Below are 7,190 nucleotides of genomic sequence, written 5' to 3' on the forward strand. Positions count from 1 at the left end.
GGATTTTCCAGGGTGATGTTTACTTAGAAATGTTAATGAATGAGGAAAAAAAGTGCTCAGTGAGCCTAGTTTAGAGCTAGTGCTGGGTGTCTAACATTATAATGATGACTGTAGATTTGACACATACTAATTGATTAGCTTTTCTCATTGTGTTGTGTAGAATACTAGAGGTTCACGAGATATTAATAGGTAGCTGGCTAAAAAAATCAGAGCATCATGGCTAAATAAATTTGAGAAGTTGTTCAGTAAACTTGAACAGATTCCTCTGCTGCAGGATTTCTCAGAATCTTCCGTATGTCATTGTGAATTTTGAATCTCTAAGATAAGCATATAGTACACAGCATTGCCTGAACATATTTGATCACAGCACTTTTTTAGAAAATTCAGAAATAATTTTTATCTTGCAGAAAATAAGCACCCTTCTAAATTCATTTGAAGAAACCTTTCTGTATATGCTTTTTGTATATATTTAATTGCAAATAAAAATAGAAGAAATCAGAAAAATAACTATACATTTAGCAAGAGTACTCCTGTCTCCATACTTGTATATGGATAAGGTATATACATATATAAAATATTGTAACACATATATCATACACAACACTATATATATGTACTTTGTGCTCTTTTAAATATTAAAAATAAACAGTTTCAGGTTATGCATTATTCTTTTCCTATTTTCCTCTGCACTACAGACATATGATAAGAGATTATTTTTTCTTAACTGAAAATATTTTACCAAAATTTAAAGAAATAATGATAATGTAGTTTCTAAAGAGTAACTATAATATAATACTTTATATTTGTGTATGCCTTACAGTTTGCCAAGCAATCTCAGGTATATTACCTTATTTTAGTCTCACAATAATTACCCTGAAGAGAAGACAAGCCCAGCATGACTTTCTTTTGCATTCAGAAAATGGCTATCATTATTTCCTTTTGCATTAAGAAAAGTTCAATGACTTAATGAAGATCACATAGCCTTGGACTACCATTTGGTCAGCCTTGCCATTCTGCCCCTCACCTGAGAGAGGAAGAAAAAGGACAAAATTCCTAAAGCCAATACGTATTTTAGAACTATTCAGTGCTTTTTAAAACTGTTTTGATTCACTAAAGAACATCTAAAATTTTGAGTATGAAACCAGTAGGTTTTTAGCAGTATACTAAAATCTTCTTCCTACTCCTCAAAAAAAAAAGAATAAACGTCTATTCTCCACTTTCAGAATTCCAACCATCAACAAAGGATTTGGTCCATGGATTTTAATTTTAATTTTATTTGAACCCTTAGAATTCTCTCCTGCTTTTCTTGGAAAGCATCATAGGAAAGATGATTTGACAATGCGATAAAGTGTCTTAGAGATGACCAAAACCAGAGAGATAAAAGGACTTGGTCAATAACATATAAAAAAGTTGTGGCAATTGGGAGTGACAGGGAGGAAAAAACTTTTTCTCTGTGATCTTAGGCTCAGTGACTAGGAACCTGCAAATTTAACTGATGAAGAATAAGCACAAGAAAAGGAATACAAATCTTATTTTATGTGCATGGGAGTTCACGTAAGATGACTAAAAGAAAATGACTCAAAGAGAAGAAGTGAAGCCCAATGAAGTAGTTAGGCTAGCGAGCTTATATATCTTTTAACAAAGAAATAGAGGTTTGTCTTCAAGGGATGATAAATTGTGGGAAAATGAATGAAATATATGAGTGAAACTAATGGAAGATAAAGGTTATTTTAGTATGTTTCAGTTCCTTGTAGATCCAGGATGTTAAGCCTTTGTCAGACCTAGAGTTGGCAAATACTTTTTCCCAGTCTGTAGGCTGTCTCCCTGCTCTCTTGATGGTCAAAAGACATGAACAGACACTTCACAAAAGAAGACATTCGAGCAGCCAACAAACACATGAAGAAATGCTCACCCTCACTAATCATCAGGGAGATGCAAATCAAAACCACACTGAGATACCACCTAACTCCAGTCAGAATGGCAATTATCAACAACTCAAAAAATAACAGCTGCTGGAGAGGGTGTGGTGAAAAGGGAACACTTCTACACTGTTGGTGGGAGTGTAAACTAGTGCAACCTCTGTGGAAAGCAGTGTGGCGATTCCTAAAAGCTCTAAAAATTGACCTTCCATATGACCCTGCAATCCCCCTACTGGGAATATACCCTGAAGAACACAAATCACTCTATAAAAAAGATACCTGCACACGTATGTTTATCGCAGCATTGTTCACAATAGCAAGAACCTGGAAACAACCATGCTGCCCATCAAAAGAGGACTGGATTAAAAAAATGTGGTACATATACACGATGGAATACTACACAGCCATAAAAAAGAACAAAATCATGAATTTCGCTGCAACCTGGATGGAACTAGAGTCTATAATACTGAGTGACCTCTCACAAAAACAAAAATCCGAATATCACATGTTCTCACTCATATAATGGACCTTGAACATCCAATGCAATACTATGAGAAAATGACTGATGGTACTGGAAACTATGAGGGGGAGGGGGATGGGATTAACAGTAGCAAATATCTGTCGGGGGATGGGAAAACACTTCTTATCTACTGGGTGCCTGAATGAAACGTCATTGTACACCTAACCCTTAACTGTACCCCACAAAACCATAATAAAAAGTACTGATTAATGAAAAAAAAAGAGGTTATTTTAGTAAGATTTGTTTACACGGATTCATCTTAGAGCCAGTGGTGTGTCTATGATGATAGGAGTTGCTGTCTTCCTGGTACAGGAGAAAGGGATATCTTCACAAAGAGAAATTTATGTCCTGCTTTTAGGTAGGATAAGGAGAGGGCAGGGAACTCTCCCTGCCTACCTTGCTTTCCAACTGCTATCAGTTCAAATTAATTCTTGTTGTGAATTGTTATATTTTGGGATGACATATTCTGATTTCTTTCAGGAGTGAAATCTGAGATTCTTTAATTCACCGTCCAATGTTTTTTCTATTTGTACTATACTGACCAATGTGATTATGGAGGAAGATAATCTGATAAGCGAGTTGAAAGTTTTCCAGGGATATGGAATAATCATCAGGAAAAAAACAACAGAAATTTAGAAAAACTGAATGTAGTAGACAAAGAATTTTGAGCAAACAAGGAAAACTAGATTTGTGCACACAGCTTTTAGTAGATCAAATCACCTACTAGCAAAATGACTTGAAATTACCAATCCATTTACATGGCTGTTTATCATAGTCTTTAAGACTGAACAATGTCATTAGGATTTTTTTTTGTCTTTTTGAGTCAGGGTCTCACTCTCTCACCCAGACTGGAGTGCAGTGGAATGATCATGACAATCACAGCTCACAGCAGCCTTGACTCCTGAGCTCAAGTGATCCTTCTGCCTTGACATCCTGAGTAGCTAGGACTACATGTGTGCAACACTATGCTTGGCCAAATTTTTAATTGTTATTTTTTTGTAGAGACAAGTTTTCACAATGTTGCCCAGGCTGGTCTTGAACTCCTGGGCTCTAGCAATCCACCTGCCTCCGCCTCCCAAAGCGCTAGGACTACAGGTGTGAGCCCCTACACTCAGCAGATTGTTGATTTTATTATCATCATCCTCATATCCAAACTATCATCATTGTGAAAAACAATATAATCAGATAATGACTACCTATTTGTCTATTTTCCTAAATGACAAGAATAATTTCTTAAAAAGTTGAGCTCATGTCTGAGATGGTATAGATATCAGATGCTAATATCAGATGTTGAACATTTTGTTTCTTTCCATTGTATTTGATTGCTTTCTGCTTTTCCTTAAAAAAATAACGTGAGCCTTTATATTTGACTATTAATAAAAATACCTTTATTATAAAGAAAACATGAATTATGAAGCAAAACCACCAAAGAAAAGACTGCAATCAAGTGACTAATATATTCCTAAATATTCTGGAAATGTGTCAGATTAACTATGACTTTTCCTTCCCCAGCAAAAAATTCAAAGCATTTCAGTGTCTCCATATTTTTTGATTAAGTAAACATTTTATCTATTCTTTTACCTTGGAGTCTAGTGACCACTCATTCTTTGTTTTTTATTTTTTGTTTTTGAGTAGGAGTCTCACTCTGTCGCCCAGGCTGGAGTGCAGTGGAGCACTCACCGCCGCAGCAGCCTTGATCTTCTGGGCTCAGGCAATCCTTCCATCTCAGCCTTCCAAGTAGCTGGAACCACAGGTGCACACTGCCATGCCCAGCTAATTTTATTTTTTTAATTGTAGAGATGTAGTCTCGCCGAGTTGCCCAGGCTAGTCTCAAACCCCTGGACTCAAGGCAATCATCTCGCCTCTACTTCCCATAGTGCTGGGATTACAGACATGAGCCACTGTGCCCGGCTCACTCATTTTTTAGGAAGTTGATTCTGCATTGCATTCCGTAAATTTCACTTGCAGTTCTAGTCATTCCTTCATCAGTCTGACAAGGGTTCCCTTCCATCTGACAGTTGCAAGTTTAAGATTTCCTGGGTTTTTGTCCTCTGGCTTCTCCCCTCTTTCTCACATCCTAGGGTGAATGGTGATGAGATCAACCACCACCAAATGAGCATTTCAGCCATTCCAGCATGTCTCAACAACCTCCAAATGTGTGTATCTGTGTGTTTATCTTTTCAGTCCTGGCCAGGCACATGCTCAAGCCAGAAACCTGGGATCCTCCAAAGAAAAATACATGAGAGGTGTAGAAAAATTGAAGGTAGTTCTTATTTCCACACCTGATTATTTAATACATCTTACAAATTCTGCCATTTAATCATTTTAAATCCATTTCTTGATCTCCATCCACCTTTGTCATTTCCCATCTTGAAAATTGAAATAGCCTTCTATTTTTTCTAATTTCCAGGCTCCTCCTTATTGGGGGCAGTTTGAATTTCCTTTATAACTCTTCAATACCTATGAAGTCCAAACACCGTGTTTGCCTTTTCAGCCTCATCTCTTCCCCCATTCCCTAAGAATCTGACACATGTGCTCTGGGAAACTATTTGTAGTTCACCAAATCAACCCTTTCTCTCAGGGCCCTCTGGATTTGTACAGACTCTTGCCTATCTGACATGCCTTTCACCACTTTGTCTATTGGGAGATGCCCTTTTGTTCTTCAGGTGACACTCTCCTGTGCAGTCATCCTCCATGGTCTCCCTCCTTCAACCTGCCTTTGCAGATATTAATGGCATGTATCACGTGATATTTTAGTGGTTTTAATAATCTTTTTGTTTTATTGTAAAAGTTTGATCTCTTTGAATGTGGAAATATTGGCTTGTAATTCTTTGAATCCTCATTTACAACAGCAGTAGAAAAAATAAAATGAGTGAGTAGAAACAAAACAAGAAATGTGCAAGCTTTTATGAAAAAATGTTCTATATATCCCCAAGGGCTCAAAAGGAGACATGAACAAACGGAAGACATACCATGTTTTTGCACAGGAAAATTCAATATTACATAAATTTCTCCTAAGTTAATTTATACATTTAACACAGACCTTAAAATAATATTACAGATTTTTTTGTCTCTTTTTTGCATTAAATAAACTGAATTTAACACTCAAGTGAAAAAATAATGAATCAAAAATTTATGAAAAGATGCTGGAAAATAAGAATAATGTGTGTGAGAAGAGAACTGGTCTGGGTTGATATTTTTAAGAACCATAAAATGTAACATATATTCTTGGAATGAGAAAAGAGATGAATCTATGGAACAGAATGGAAAGTCAAGAAATAGACTGGAATACATATGAGGATTGAGTATATAATTTTTTTTTTAGTTGAAATCTCACTCTGTTGCCCAGGCTAGAGTGCAGTGGCATGCTCAAGGCCACCGCAGCCTCGACCTGCTAGGCTCAGGCGATCCTTCTGCCTCAGCCTTCCAAGTAGCTGCAACCACAGGCGCCTACCACCACACCTGACTAATTTTGTTGATTTATTGTAGAGACGAGGTCTCCCCAAGTTGCCCAGGCTGGTCTCAAACCCATGGGCTCAGGCAATTCTCTTGCCTCAGCCTCCCAAAGTGCTGGGATTACAGACATGAGCCCCTGCGCCCAGTGAGGACTGAGTATATAATTAAAGTGGTATCTCAAGTCTACAGGGACCAAAACCTGGTGTAGGGTCTACTGATCCATTTTGAAAAAATGATCTTGTGTTACATCACAGAAAATGGTAATGAATTAAAATTTTAAGTGTGGAGAATGAAAGCATACCAGAAATACAGTCATGTACTGCTTAATGATGGGATACATTCTGAGAAATGTGTTAGGCAATTCCATAATTGTGCAAACATCAGAGAATACTTACACAAACCTAGATGGTCTAGTCTACTACACACCCAGGCTATATGGCATATCCTATTTCTCCTAGGCTATAAACCTTCATAGTATGTTCCTGTATTGAACATTGTAAGCAATTATAGCACAATGGTATTTGTATATATAAACATGTAAAAGATGTAGCCAATATCTACAATGTAAATGATAAAAAATAGTACACCTGTATAGGGCACTTACTGTGAATAGAGCTTTCCATGGGTGAGTCAATGAATGAGTGATGAGTGGATGTGAAGGTCAAGGACATTACTGAATACGGCTGTAGATTTTATCAACACTTGGGCGAAACTAAATTCATGTTTTTAAAAAGTTTGTGTTTCTAGCTGGGCGTGGTAGTGCGCACCTATAGTTCCAGCTACTTGGAAGGCTGAGAGGAAGGATCGCCGGAGCCCAGCGGGTCGAGGCTGTGGTGGCCGGGAGCGGCCACTGCACTCCAGTCCGGGCGACAGAGTGAGACTCCAACTCAAAAAAAAAAAAAGTTTGTGTTTCTTCATTAATAATCTAACCTTAGCTTATTGTAACTTTGACTTTATAAACTAAGTTTTTAAAAACTTTTGGCCTCTCTTCTAATAACACTTAACCTAAAACACATTCATCATACAGTTGTACAAAAATGGCTTATTTTCTTTATATATCTTTATTGTATAAACTTTTCTCTATTTAAATTTTTTTCTTTAAAAATTATTTTTAATTTAAATTTGGGGGAATATGTTCAGGTTTGTTATATGGGTATATCGTGTGCTAATGATGTTTGGGCTTCTATTGAACTTGTCACCCAAAGAGTATAGTACCAAATGGGTAGTATTTCAACCCTTGGCCTCCTCCCTCCCCACTTTTGGAGTCCCCAGTATCTAATGCTCCCATCTTTTTT

This window comes from Carlito syrichta, unplaced genomic scaffold (assembly GCF_000164805.1).
Source record: "Carlito syrichta isolate Samal-C Ts95f unplaced genomic scaffold, Tarsius_syrichta-2.0.1 Scaffold302430, whole genome shotgun sequence".
Lineage (NCBI taxonomy): Eukaryota > Metazoa > Chordata > Mammalia > Primates > Tarsiidae > Carlito > Carlito syrichta.